At 46.0% G+C, this 14,697-nt stretch overlaps 1 protein-coding gene across 1 annotated transcript in view; it reads right to left on the bottom strand.

The window, feature by feature from the left end:
- Positions 1-13,818: 13,818 nt before the first annotated feature.
- Positions 13,819-14,697, bottom strand: part of POLD3 (DNA polymerase delta 3, accessory subunit) — a 54,920-nt gene continuing 54,041 nt past the window's right edge. Inside the window, exon 13 of the transcript XR_012157568.1 lies at positions 13,819-14,163. The gene's annotated coding sequence lies outside the window, so the exon portion shown is untranslated. The remainder of the gene's footprint in view (positions 14,164-14,697) is intronic.

Here is a 14,697-nt window from a genome sequence, read left to right as displayed (position 1 = left end):
AGAGTTGGAATGCAATAAAGGGGGCTGCATGCTTTTTTTTCTTTTTTTTTTTCTTCTTGATAACCAGTCGGAGGGATCAGAAGCACAGTTTGTGACCGGTTGGTGAGTTTACTTCAGTGTTAACCACCAGTGTTTGGGAAACTTTGTTCTCTTTTTTGCAGCCTTCCCTGACCGTAGCATTTTCAGTGAAGGCTACCCCACTCACCTCGGGTCACAGGGGGCCATAGCCTGATCTGTGGCTGCTAGTATTGAGTACAGGCTCCATCTGGAAGGTCAGTATTGTGGCCTTCTTCTTAGCAAGGCACTGAGAGCTTGTATTGAGCAACTAAACTCTTCTGATTTAAGCAATACATAACACAGCACTCAGGGCCTGCTGTATGCTGCAGCCAGCCACAGGGTGCTCCCTGTCCCTGCCTTCCCAAATGGAGGAATGACAGCTGCTCCACACAGGCTTCAACCCTCCCTAGTATCCCTGGACTACAAAGTACCTGGTTTAGACCTCTTTTCTGGGGGCGCTGGAGGAGAGGGGTGAAGGATCCTTGGATGCATAAACCGGCAAATCTCGAGTAGGAGCAGAGGTTATTTTACCTCTGTATTGGCTTCTGGTGCATCCGCTACTGGAATCTTGTGTCCAGACCTCATGTTCACAGTTCAAGATGGACGTTGATAAATTGGGGAGGGTTCAGAGAAGAGCCACGAGAAAGATTAAAGGATTAGAAAGCAAGCCTTAAAGTGATATACGCAAGGAGCTTAATGTATTTAGTCTAACAAAGAGAAGATTAAAGGATGACTTGATTACAGTCTATAAGAACCAACGTGAGGAACAAATATTTACTAATGGGCTCTTCAATCTAGCAGAGACAGGTCTAACCCGATCCAATGGCTGCAAGTTGAAGCTAGACAAATTCAGACTGAAAATAAGAAGTCAAGTGAGGGTACTTAACCATTGGAACAATGTACCAAGGGTCATGGTGGATTGAATTATTCTGAGGGTAGTTCTCTGGTCTGTGTTATACAGGAGGTCAGACTAGACGATCAGAATGGTCCCTTCTGCCATTGGAATCTAGGAAAGGAGAGAGGTAGGAAGGGACAGAATTCTAGGACAAACCCCTCCCAGACCATGGAAATCACTCAGGTGCCTGAGGTGAGCCTGCCCCGGTGTGAAGGAACTGGAAGAGCTGAAAGAGCTGAGGTGGGATAGGAGTAACTAGAATTGGTTCTAGCTGGTTGTCCTCTGCCTGGAGAAAGCTTTAGATGTAGCATCCAGCTTGTGAATGAGGCTTGTCCTCAGGGCCATACTTCACCAGCATTTCCTCCCTGGAAGGTGGGCCTCTTTCCTTCCTTCTCTCCTTGTTTTGTTTCTCCTTACTTGCCAATCCTTCTCTTTCTTTCCGACATGGGGGAGCCTCTTCCCTGATGAGGGGTTTTCTTAGTACTGGGTACTAAGGGGCTCTTTAATCTAATGGAGGAAGGTATAAGGAGACCCAGTGGCTGGATGCTGAAGCCAGACAAATTCAAGTTAGAAATAAGGCACTTTTTTTTTTTAACAGTGTGGGGGATGAACCATTGGAACCAACTACAAAGGGAAGGGGTGGATCCTCCGTCTCTTGATGTCTTCACATCAGGACATCTTTCTGGAAGAGATGCTTTAGTTCAACACACGTGATTCAGCTCAATGCCAGGGTAACTGGGTAAAATGCAGTGGCCTGGGATAGACAGGAGGAGGTCAGGCTAGATGATCTGATGGTTCCTTCTAACCTTAAACTCTGTGTATGACTTTAGTTAAAGTCTTCAGATTCAGTTCCCCCCACCCTGGCCTGTTGAGGCACCTTGGAAAATTCACATGGGCCTGGGTCCTCAGTGGTATGTCATTTGATAGATATTAGGAACCTAAATACCGAGGATCTGGGCCTTCCCTCTCTGTGCCTCCATTTCCCTGGTTGTAAACAGGGGCAATGATATTTAAGTACCTTACAGGGTGTCTGGAAGCTGAACTCATTAGAATGAGCAGTGTGCTAAGAGGAAGGGTGGTGCAGCGGTTAGGGTGGTAACCCTTGACTTTCAAGACCTGGATTCACTACCCAGTGCTGCTACAGGCTTCCTGCATGACCTTGGGCAAGTCAGTTAGCCCATTGGGCCCAGATCCACAAACGTATTTAGGCTCCTGCCTGCCACTGAAATCAAGCCTTTATGGATCTGGGCCTGCGCGTCTCTGTTCTCCACCAGCAAAATGAAGAACAGGACTTCTCCAGGTTAGTACTACTAGATACATGAATGATTGTGCAGCGCTTAGATACTATGATAAGACAGAGATGGAAGCTTCATAGCAGGATGATATATGTATTACATTCACTAAACCAATCAAACGCTTTAATCTCAGGGCTGAAGCTGAAATGTACGTGAACTCTGTGATGAAGACATCTCTGGGGAAGTGAAGAACAAAAACATTCCCTGTGTTTATAATATAATCTGTCCCAATATGCTTTCCAGCCACAATGCAACTGTGAGCTACCTGACCCTTCAGCTGAAGAGCCTGTCCTCTACTGGAGGGAATGGAGGTTTGCTGTTTCCCCTCTTCCCCAAAAGAGTCTTTCACAGAAGCATCACCAGATGTGCCAGCTTTGAGCTGGGAGTGTGATGTGTGCTGTGGACTGCAGCCCACCAGAATTTGAGCCGACATGAGATCATGAAATTCATTCCACTGGGGACCCTTTGCTGCCGTCTGATTTGTATAAAATTTCTGTCACTATGCTCAGCACTAGAATCAAGCTGGGGTTCTGGCTGTGACAAACCAGTGATTAATGCACTGAGCTAACCTGCTTTGAACTGCACAATGCTCCTTTCTATGGGAAAAATAACAGAGACCAGACGGGTGAGAGGAGACACCCAGCCCCTGAACACACCCCTTGTCAGCTACCAAAAAGCATTTGGAAACTCAGAGAAGCAGTGAAAACACATCAAGAGAGCTTTCTCAGCACACAGCATCATTACCTTCCACCTTCATTTTACAGCTGTACTGTGGCTATAAGGTAGATCTTGAATCCAGGCCTTTAGCCATACAACTACCCTTAGCTCTTCAGTGGGAGTTTTTGTAGATTCCAAGGCCAGATGGGACCATCATGATCATCTAGTCTAACCTCATGGAGATTCCAGCACATCGCTAGGTATGTAGTTCCAATGGTAAATTACATAGGCGCCGACTCCGTGGGTGCTCTGGTGCTGGAGCACCCACGGGGAAAAATTAGTGAGTGCTCTGCACCCACCAGCAGCCAAGCTCCCCCCATCCCCCACTCCACCTCCTTCTCCTCCCCCAAGGGCACCGCATCTCCGCTCTTCCGCCTATCTCCCAGTGTTTCCTGCCCAGCCTCCGCCAAACAGCTGTTTGGCAGCATTTGTTTGCTCCGGGGTGGGGCGTAAGGAGTGGGAACGTGGCGCACTGAGGGGCGGAGGCAGGGAAGAGGTGGGTATTTGGGGAAGGAGTTGGAATATTGGCAGGGAGGGGGCAGAGTTGGGGCTTTGGGAAAGGGGTTGGAATGGGGGCAGGGAAGGGGTGGGAAGAGGTGTGGCCTCATGGAAGGGGTGGAGTGGGGACGGGGACGGGGGCAGCAGGGGTGTCGAGCACCCACAGGAAAGATGGGAAATCAGCACCTATGGTAAATTACCCTGTTAAAAGTATTCACTTTACTATTTCTAGTCTGAATGTGTCTAACTACAGAGTCCAGCCACTGCACTGCATTCTGCCTTTGCCTGCTAGATTAAAGAGCTGCATACCTCAGAAATCCTCTCCTCGTGTAGGTACAGACTGCGATTACGTCACCTCTTAACCTTTTCTGGGCTCAGCTAAATAGATTGAGTTGCTTACGTCTCTCACGGTAACGCAGGTTTTCCAGACACGGTAGTTTTCTTTTTTGTGACTGCGCATCCTCTAGGGAATATCATCTTCTGTCTTGAAGAGGAAGTGGTTGTACATGGACTTGGAACCAGATGAAAGCTGGTGACATTCATTATCAGCACTGAAAATCATTGAGAGTGTCAGATTTACACACTGCTTTGTTTATTGTTGGTACTGCTCCTAGTAGGGCCTGGACCCCACAAAGGAGATAAAGGCCCTGTTGTGCCAAGCACCCTCCAAACACACAGTGAGACCATCCGTTCCCCCTGAAGAGCTTACAGTGGAAACAGAGAAGAGAGACAGAAGCTTGCAAGTGAAATTGAGAAGGCAGAGAGGGGAGATGGAGGCACAGAGAGGTGAAGTGACTTGCCCAAGGTCTGCAGCAGGTCAGTGACCAACCCAGAAATAGAATCCTAGATGGCCAGAAGGGACCATTGTGATCATCTAGTCTGACCTGCTGTATCACACAGGCCATAGAGCTGCCCCAAAATAATTCCTAGAGCGGAGCTTTTAGAAAAACATCCAATCTTGTTTTAAAAATGGCCACTGATGGAGAATCCACCACGACCCTTGGTAAGTTGTTCCAATGGTTAATTACTCTCACTGTCAAAAATTTACACCTTATTCCCAATCTGAATTTGACTAGGTTCAGCTTCCAGCCATTGGATCATGTTATACTGTTTTCTGCTAGATTGAAGAGCCCATTATTAAAAATTCGTTCCCCACATAGATACTTATAGACTGTGATCAAGTCACCCCTTAACCTTCTCTTTGTTATGCTAAATAGCTCTTTGCGTCTATCACTGTAAGCATGTTTTCTAATCCTTTAATTGCTCTTGTGGCTCTTCTCCATGGGTGGTTCGTGAACCACTAGCTAGGGAGGATAGCCCCCAGCCCTGCCCCTTCTGCCCAAGGTCCCGCCCCTTATGCCCCTCCCCCCACTGGAGCACAGAGGCCCCCCACCTCCCTGCAGCCACTGTGCCTGGTTTACCAAGCGATCCAGACCTCTCTGAATCAGTGACTTTCCTCTTCATTATTTACACTCCCCAAGTTGTGTGTCATCTGCAGCCTTTATCAGTGGTGATTTTATGTTTTCTTCCAGCTTATTGATAAAAATTTTGAATAGCAGAAGGCAAGACCGCCCTGGAAACACACCTGCTCGCTGACGATTCTCCGTTTGCAAATACATTTTGAGATCTATTCGTCTATTTTTAAGCCCATTGAATGTGAGCCAGGTTAATTTCACATCATGCTAGTTTTTTAATCAAAATGTCACTTGGTACCAAGTCAAACATCTTACAGAAATCTACATATGTCACGTCAGCACTATTATCTTTATCAACCACACTTGTAATCCCATAAAAAAAAAAAGATACCAAGTTAGTTTGAAAGGATCTATTCTTCATAAACCCACGTTGATTTGCAGTCATTACATTCCCCTCCTTTAACTTTTTATTAACTGAGTCCCGTATCAGCTGCTACATTTCTTACTGGGATCAGTGTCAGGCTGCCAGACCGGTAATTGCCTGGGTCATCTTGTTTACCTTTTGAAAAAGATAGGTCTCCAAGGTCTCAGCCCAGTGCCCTGACCCCGGTGCGCGCTGTCCCAGGCTGCACCCCCCCCACCGAACAGCTTTCAGTCCGCACACAACTGTTGCACACCTTATACAGTAACTCCCTGCTTCAAATCCAGACCTGCTGGTATTGACTGAAAGGTGCCCCTCCCTGGCGGCAGTTTTGTGAGATAAACGGAGCCTCCCACACTAGATACCGAGGGAGATGTACGGAAAGTATCTGTGCCCGAATTTCAGGGGCAAGAGAAACAAGCCAGAAGAAGAAGCGTTATCAAATGATGGTGATTATGATCCACTGGGCATAACTGGAATCTGGTGGCATGATTCCCCCCGCTGGAATATCGATCTAAATGGGTAACGTGTGTATAGGAGTAAGAAAACGGGGCCGAGTTCGAGGTATTTGTAATGCCAGTGAGCTGCAATTCAACAGTACAGAGTATGGCAGAGAAATGCTTCCAGATGGGAGACAATGAATGAATTAAAAATGAAGGCTAGAGGCAGCATTGTCCAGTGGATAGGGCACTACACTGAGACATGGGTTCTAGATCCAGTTCTGCCTCCATATGATCTTTGGCAAGTCAATTCCTACCTACGCTTTGTCTGTTGTGTCTATTTAGACTGTAAGGCCCAGATCCACAGAGGGATTTAGGTGTTGCAGCACCTAGAAAACTGCAGGAGCAACCTTGCAATCCATAGAGCCTGAGGGAGGCACCCAGTGAATGGGGAGACACAGGTGCCTTAGAATATGATCCACAAAAGCCTGCACACTAGGCAGGGAGCCATCTAAGCCATATGGTGGGAGACGCTGAGGACAGAGGTGTGTCCTAAGCTCTGCCCTTCTCACGGAACTAGGCATCGACATATTTTCTTGGGGGAATGCATTAGGCACCTGGTTCACTCAACCTACAGCTGGGAGAGGAACCACCCCCCTCATAGCTCTTAGCCCAGTGCTCTCACTTGCAATGTTGGAGGGCCCGGTTCAATTCCTCCCTCTGCCTGAGGGGAGCAAGGATTTGAACAAGCATCTCTCAGGAGAAAGTGAGCTCTAATCACTGAACTATGGGAAATTCTGATGTGGCTGAAGCAGTTCCACTGTGGATAAAGAGGGATTGGAGTAGGGAGCCAGGCCCTGGGTCTCCCACCTCCCACTTGGGTGTAACTTAAGCACCAGGCTACAGCATCACTTTCACGCTCTCTGGCCCAGTGACTAGTGAAGAATTTATTCACAATAGCCTCCCTTCTCCTCCTGCCAGATTTGGAAGGGGACTCAGTGCAGTAGGCAGCCTCTGAGCACGCCTTCCTGATCAGGCCCCACACATGAGACAGGCCTTCATCCACCTATCTTCCCCCGGTTCGTGACTTGCTCTGGGGTTTAGGTGGGAGACAGGCGTCCAGACACCTAGAAGGAGGCAGCAGGGCGCATGCCCAGAGGCAGAGAAACAGGCACCCAGAGAAGTTTTTACACAAGTCCTTAGGTGCAGAGCGAGTTTAGGTGCCCACAGCGGTCGGTGGGAATTTTGTGAATCGGAGCGGAGCCTACAACTGGTACTTATGTAAGCAGAGTCAGGATGAGCTCCACCCTGACATCTGGTGGTGAGGTGTGGCAAGTTGTGGAAAAGAACTTCAGGGGCTGATCTCATTTGCATAGGCACACCCGCCCCACCCACCTGCCCAAATGGTCACTTTGGATGTTGTAGGATCCCCAGTGTCTCTGTTATTGGGGCAGGAAGAATAAATTGTTATTACCCTGATTATGGGAACTGTGCTTGGAACTGTACTTGGCCTTTTGTTATGATGGAGGGACTCACCATCAACTAAGTAGCACTCGCTAGCAAGGGACATGGGTTCCAAAACTCTGTGAATTGAAAGAGGTTTGAGACAGGTATTTGTACCTGGTGATGTGGGTCCCTTTGTGAGGGCCTGAAACACCAGTTGCACCTCTGTCTCTCTCCACTGTGGAATGTCAGAGCTAATTTTGGGTCTATTAAGAGTCTTGCTACAGGTACTGTGCTGAATTCACTTTGGCCTTGTGGTGCACCAGCACTAAGGCTCCCACTACTATGAGCTGAAATCACTGAGAGCTGGAATCACTGAGCACTGTGTCAAGTAGTGGGGAGCCGGAAGATCTAGAGTGCAGTGGTGCTGTTTGTGGATAGGCTGGCGGAGTGTTCGTGAGACGGCGAGGCGAGCTGTGCAGAGTGGAGCCTTGTGGGGCAGTCAGCTTCAGGACATGTAAGGTGCCCCTTACCTCTTTCCCCCCCCCCCCAGGCTGGGGAGCAACACTCTGCAGATGAAACTTTTGAACTCTGGGGCTGGACTTTTTGAACTTTGGGTGATTTGTGGATTGCTGGACTCAAGAGACGTTTGGGTTGTGGGACTCAAGAACCCGAGGGAAAGGATGTGGCAGAGACGTTTGGGTTGTGGGACTCAAGAACCCGAGGGAAAGGATGTGGCCCAATTTGCTGGGGTGGGTCTTTGCTCATGGTTTGGTTAATGAACACTAGTTGTGGTGTTTCCCCAATTTAATGCTGATGTCGTTTACCTCATATTATTAAAGATTCTCTGCTACACCGAGACTCTGTGCTTGCGAGAGGGGAAGTAATGCCTCTTTGAGGCGCCCAGGGGTGTGTGTAAGATTTTCCCAGGTCACTGGGTGGGGGCTTGAGCCAGTTTTGCATTTGCTTTGATGAGAGGGAACCCCTGTGTACTGAACCCGGCCCTTGCTGCTATCAACTTGGCCTGGCAGAAGGGTTACACTTATGTCCCTAAACCTCAGTTTTAGGAACCTGTGTTTGGGGTTTGGGCATTTATGTACTTTCATGGATTGAGGCCTAAACTCTTCGGGACAGGAATGGTGTCTCTGTTTGTCTGGCCTAGGAAAAGGGGCTGGGGCAACCTGCGAGCAGCTCACCTTCTGCTCAGTGCGCCATGGTAATCAGAAAAGCAAGTGTTAGGCTCTCCAAAGAACAAGATGGAAAATTCTAAAAGTACTAAACTGTCATTCTGGAAATTACTGGTAGAACCTCATCTGGAAAGTTGTGTTCAGTACTTGTCACTCCATATGGTAAGGGGTGAGGGTGAGTGGGGAGCCAGATATGGTTGATAAAAACATTCAGAGGCATAGAGAGACTTCCTTAAAAAGGAGTGATTGAAACAGACTGGGACTTTTTTGTATGGAGAGGAGACAAGCTAACCTGGAGAACTCACTGCCATGTGATAACACAGAGGGCAAGAGCCTAATAGGATAAAAAAACCAAGATCTGGCATTCATATGAATGAAAACATCACAGGAATAATAGAAAGGATAAAAGAACTATGAAGCTTCATATATCAGAAGCCAATAACTAACTGCTGGGTGTTAGGAAGAAGCTTCCCCACTGGCATGTTATTCCATAATTGTCCACAAAGGGAGTTCTTGCATCTTCCTCTAATGCTATATGTAATGACACGTAGGCTGCCTTCCTTCTCCCCATACCCCAGGCTGGTGCAAGGAGTCCATAGCGTAATGCATAGCTACTGCCCTCTTAGTTTTGGTAAGTGACGTTTATGGCAACAGAGGTGTGGCTTTGTCACTAACTTCCTGTACCGGTTTAGACAAGTCACTTAATCACTGTGGGCCTCAGTTTCCCCACCTGTAAAATGGGGGTAATAATACTGACCTGCACAACATTCTGTCCCCTTTAGCACGTTAGTTTTAAAGAAAAATACCTGCTGGTGATTTATGTACTTAGATGGAATTCTAGTCTGGCTGTTTGACCGACTCTGACAATAAAAAAGGACATGACGCAAATACTGACTTCTTGTTTCATAATTTTTTTAAAATGTTCCTCAAAGTAAATAACGATCTTGGATTTGTGGCAGAATATTTGTTTCTCTCACTGAATATTTGGCAATTAATCTTGATTGTCCCCATAGGAGCTACTGATACCTGCTTATAATTTCGCTTTCTAATTTTACTGATCATTGTACAACACAGCAAAAACAAAACAAAACCAAAACACACCCCAAAAAACAAAACCCTGTGGCCTTGAGTTTCCCAGCGCTGGGCTCTCGCCGAGAGGCTAAAAATAGCAGCTGTAGATGTTCAATCCTTCCCTGCTCGCTAGGTCACGCTGCCAGGGGTCTCTTTGTGCTGTGTAGATGCACCCATAGAGTTTAAAGCCAGACAGGATCATCAGATGATGTAGTCTGACCTGTATAGCGCAGTAAACTAAACAGCACCCGGCTTGTAAGACTCTGTGCAAAGTAAAATGTATCCTCACATGCAAAATCTAATGTTAATTTCTCAATCCCACTGCACAGCTAGGCAGGACATTCAAGAACATAGAATCTCCTACACAAGATTAACTCAGGTGTACTTCACATCCATATACATTGAGAGATCCTCCACAGAAACTGCTATGAATATGCAATGTGCACAAAAACTGAATTAGAAACCTTGGGTCTCCTTCTGATCTCACTTTCACCAGCATCCACTGGAGTAAATCCATTGTTTTCAAATGAGTTACCCCAGTGCAAATCAGGAGTATGTCAAATCAAAATTAAGCCACTTAGCCTTTTGAATTCCCCACCCATGAATGCCCAGTTTCTCTTCCCCCTACTAGTGCATTACATTAGATTTTTTTTTCACAAGGATAAAGGAAAGGAGATGTAAAGGCTCTTAGAAGAGGAGCTTGCTGTTACTGGTCAGACCAACGGTCTATCTCATCAGGTATCCTGTATCCAAGAGTAGCCAGGACTAGCCACTTCAGAGAAAGTACATGTAACCCAACAGCAATTACGGAGTAAGCTGCCTACCAGGAAAGTTTCTTCCTGACCCCCATAGTTAGAGGTTGGCTCATGTCCTGAAGCATGAGAGTTTATATCCCTTCCAATGATTGTACTGTGTGTTTTAATTTTTGCAAACATGCCCAGTGCAATGGATGGATGCTTGAAATAAATAAAAGAAAGATGCTTTGGATCAATTTGTACCTTAAAGTCTGCCCCTTTTTGCCACCCGTTGCCACATGTGCACATCTTGAGTGAACTTTCTTTGGACCTGATCTAACACCTGTTCAGGTCAATAGAAGGATTCCTGATGGTTTCAATGGGCTTTGGATCAGGCCTTTTGGCTGGGCTTTGACCATTTCTGCTGCTACTAAAATTCTTTACCCTCATCCAGAAATTGTAAAAATTAAAACACCTTTGTTTCAAATGTTCTGTGCTCCCCCTGCCGGCCTGGCAGCAGCGAGAAGTCTAACAACAGAAGCTGTGCTGGCCAATTTTAGTGGACAAAGATGAATGTTGTTCTGGCATCAGGGCGATCTAAGTGGAAGTTGTTGTTAAAATACGCAGCAGCTCAGCCAATTTCACATCCATTTCCAGCTCTGCAAAACAAGCAGCAGCTGCCCAGTGAGAGAGGACAGGATGGGCAAAAAGATCAAATGTTATTTCTGCAGCTCCAAGGCACTATTACAACCAATGAAGGGGAAAACAGAAATGACACAAAGGCCTTGAAAAGAGTGTGTGTGTGTGTGTGTGTGTGTGTGTGTGTGTAAAAGAGACACGTGTATTGAGGATCTGGCCCATAGTAAACAGTTCACTCTGGGAAACCCAGAGGTAGGGAGAACATTGAGTTTTGACATGGTGAATTCCCTTCCTGTGAGCCATGGAGAAGAAGAGGGTTAATAAGAGGAGGAAAATATGTTTGCAAAAACCCCCACAAGAAAGAAAACTACCCAGTGGCTCCTCACACACAGCAGCTAACAAGGAGCTCAAGATCTCAAAGCACTTCACAACAGAGGTCAGTATCATTGCCCCCATTTTAAAGATGAGGAAACAGAGGCACAGCGAGGGCAAGTGACTCCCCAGGATCACAGATGTAGTCAGTGACAGGGACTGGGACAGAACCCAGTTCTCTAGATTCCTAGTCCAACGCCTTATCCACTAAGCCACACTGCTATAATGCTTCAATTCTTGTTTTTAGAAGGCTAATCCTGTAAAGCATAATCTCCAACAACCTGTCCTTCCAGGATTCCCAACATGTAAAAACACCAACAACATTATTCATAAAATCTTAGCTAACCACTTTATCTCCTCATTCAACCTCAACATTCCCCTGGAGTAAGGGTGGTTATACTTCTGATCTTTGTCTCCTTAAAGTATCTGGATTTATAAGCTTCCATAAAAGGCCATTTGTTGTTTGCAAGCCTTGCTTTGCTTATGGTACAACATGATTTGAAAATGACAAGTGATGGCATCAAGCAACACAAATAAAAGTGTTACTGTAATTTGGTATCTTAGACGCATTCCACCCGGGTGACACAACCAAAGGAAGAATTGCCCGCAACCTTTCTTAAAATACTTCAAACTACCACGAGGATATTAATCAGCCGCTAAGGAGAAATACTTGTAACTCATCAAAAGCGAATCTAGTTCTTTTCAGATCGGGGCCTGGCAATGGAAGATTGAAACCTGCTCAGGTTACACTCACTTTCCCCCTTGGCATGAGATGTGCTTCTCAAATTTCAGAAGTACTGGAATTCTACTAATCTGTGTGAGAAAGGCTTCAAACCTGCTGATCTGCCTTCAGACCCAGTCATCAGAGACGCTTTGCCGGATAGCACGGCCACGCCTGCGTGGCCAGGCTCCCTGCAGAGGTTACCAAAAGGGGGAAAGCTTGAGCCCTTTCTTGATCCTTCAGCAACGTGACCCACCCTGTGCTGCTTCTTCACTTACCTGTAGCCATATCGAATACCACAGAAATAGTGTGTCTAGATGCCCCATGCACACAATTCACCAGTAAACAAAATGCTCATGCTCTCCATAGGTTTTGCCACTTGCTAAGGAGGGTTGCTCCTGGTTTCCTTCAAAAGAAGGCACTGACGACAATTCAGTTTATATTAGTAGTTGTCATGGCACACAGATGAATCTTGCATTGCACCCTAAAACTAGCCAGATCGGGCTCATCCTGACGCCCAGCAGCAGGGAGTTCCATAGTAGAGAGCTTGCCACCCAGCATGCTTAGTTATGGCTCATGGCAGTCTCACCTCAGGCTCTGTCAGCCACTGCATCCCCCATTCCTGAGAGAGTAGTAGTCTCCAGGCCCTAGTTCATCAAATGTTAGCACCACAGCCTTGGGGGGGTGGGGGGGAGGTTGGTACTGGATAGGGAACCAGTGTAGAAAACAGTGCTGTGTTGCCCTTGGGCTGTATGACCCAATAAATGGGTGCTGTAGGGTAGAACAGCTAATGGTACCATGGGTCCCTCACAGTCAGTCCCAGGTGCATGGGAACAGCAATTCCGCAATACACAAGGTCCATCTAGCTCCAACAGTCACTAGAACCAGCTGTTTCAGAGCAAGAGGCAAGGACCTCACGGCTGGTGGATGTGGGATAACCTGTCACCCAGTTTAGATTTAATCCTTGTCTTCAATAGCCAGAGATTTGTTGAAACTCTGAAGCATGAGGGTTAAGATCCCTTCCCATTTTTTTGGAAAGCATTAACTATGATAATAATTCTGGATATGCATGTTACCAGATAAATGTCCAATCCCTTTTTAGATTTGCTATATTCTTGGCTCCAATTACATCCTGTGGCAATGAATTCCCCAGTCTAATTATATGTTGTATGAAAAAGCATTTCCTTTTATCAGTTACAATCCCAGTGTTTTCACTCTCTTCATGAGAGAGTTTTTCCAGACCTATGTTCATTCCTTGTTTCCACTTCTCTGAACTTCTCTAGCTCTACAATATCCTTTTGAGATGGCGTGACAGGACTGCACAAAGTATCCAGATGAGGCCACAACACTGATTTAATGAAAGGCATTATAATTTTCTTTGTATCATTCACCATCCTATTCCAGAGACATTCCAGCATCTGGTTTGCTTTTTTGACATTGAGCCAAGGTCTTCATTGAGCTGTCCACAGCAGTGCCCAGATTCCCTTCCCACAATGATACAGTTAATTTAGAACCCTGCAAGGTGTATGAGTAATCTAATTTCTCCCTCCAACATGCTTTACTTTATATTTATCAACAGCGAATTTTATTTACCATCATGTTGCCCATTCACCTGGTTTGTTTAGGTCTCTCTGAAGGTCTTCACAATCCTCTCTGCTCCCAACTTGTATCATCTGCTAGTTTTTCTACCACACTACTCACCCCGCCCCTTCCAGATCATAAATAAAAATGTTAAACACCAGTGGATTTAGTATGGGACCTTGAGGCACCCACTGTTAACCTTTTGCCATGATGAAAATGGACCATTTAGTCCTATTTCTTGTTTTCTGTTCCTAGCCAGTTTTTGATCCATGACAACAATACTTTACGGCATGCCCACTGAAGCACATAAATCCACACCGTGTAGAGGTCAAGCATAGGAGTTTATTACGTACAGCACTGACGGAGTATCACCTCGCTTATTCGGCTCAGGGACACTGTCAATCAATTGATTACAATGGAATATATGGATTTTCTATCGGTGGGGAAAGTGACGGGGTAGGCAGTCCCACACCCCCGGATAGGTTTAGCTGCAAGGCATGATAGCACAGTAGCCAATGGGGTTACATAATGTCTCCGCCCATGGTCTCAATGGTCTAAATTAACATTTAGCATTTAATTAGTACTTTAATAAATATACTAGTATAGAATATATGTTGGATTCAATTTGGGGTCCATAGGAATGAAGTAGCTCCTTTGATTGTCCAACAGATACATATCTAGGGATAAAAGCAAAGAAACAGTGAAAGTATATGGCAAAGAAGATTGTCTTTCAAGTTGCTTATTTGTGTTTTAAGGCAGGCATCGGTTCCTGGGAAAGGGAGGTGGGAGGAGGCCATATCTTATACTGACATGCGTGAACCTTTCATAAACTCAAGGTTGTATGTATGGGAAGAACATCTCCTTACAGAAGAAACTAACACAACAGAAACAGGGCTTCTTTGTTCTATTTGCAACTTTGAATAAGACACAATTATTGCCCCCAACATCTGGTGTTTTGCTGACCAGGCACATCTTAGCAAAAGTAAGGTTATCTTTGGTTATTCTGCTTTCTCTTAGCTATTGCTAGGCCTCTACCTCTTGACCAAACTCTGGACTTTGGGCCTGTACACAAATCCATATACCAGGTTATTACATCAGCAATGGATTTTAACCCTTCAAGTCCCTCCTCATGACCCTAGGGTTCCCTAACCCGCCAGGTCAAATATACCAATTTTAATGTACCCAGTCTATTTCGTAGTTGCCAGTAAAAC

The sequence above is a fragment of the Lepidochelys kempii genome, chromosome 1, assembly GCF_965140265.1.
Source record: "Lepidochelys kempii isolate rLepKem1 chromosome 1, rLepKem1.hap2, whole genome shotgun sequence".
In the NCBI taxonomy this organism is placed as follows: Eukaryota; Metazoa; Chordata; order Testudines; family Cheloniidae; genus Lepidochelys; species Lepidochelys kempii.
This window is presented reverse-complemented; position numbering and strand designations above follow the sequence as displayed.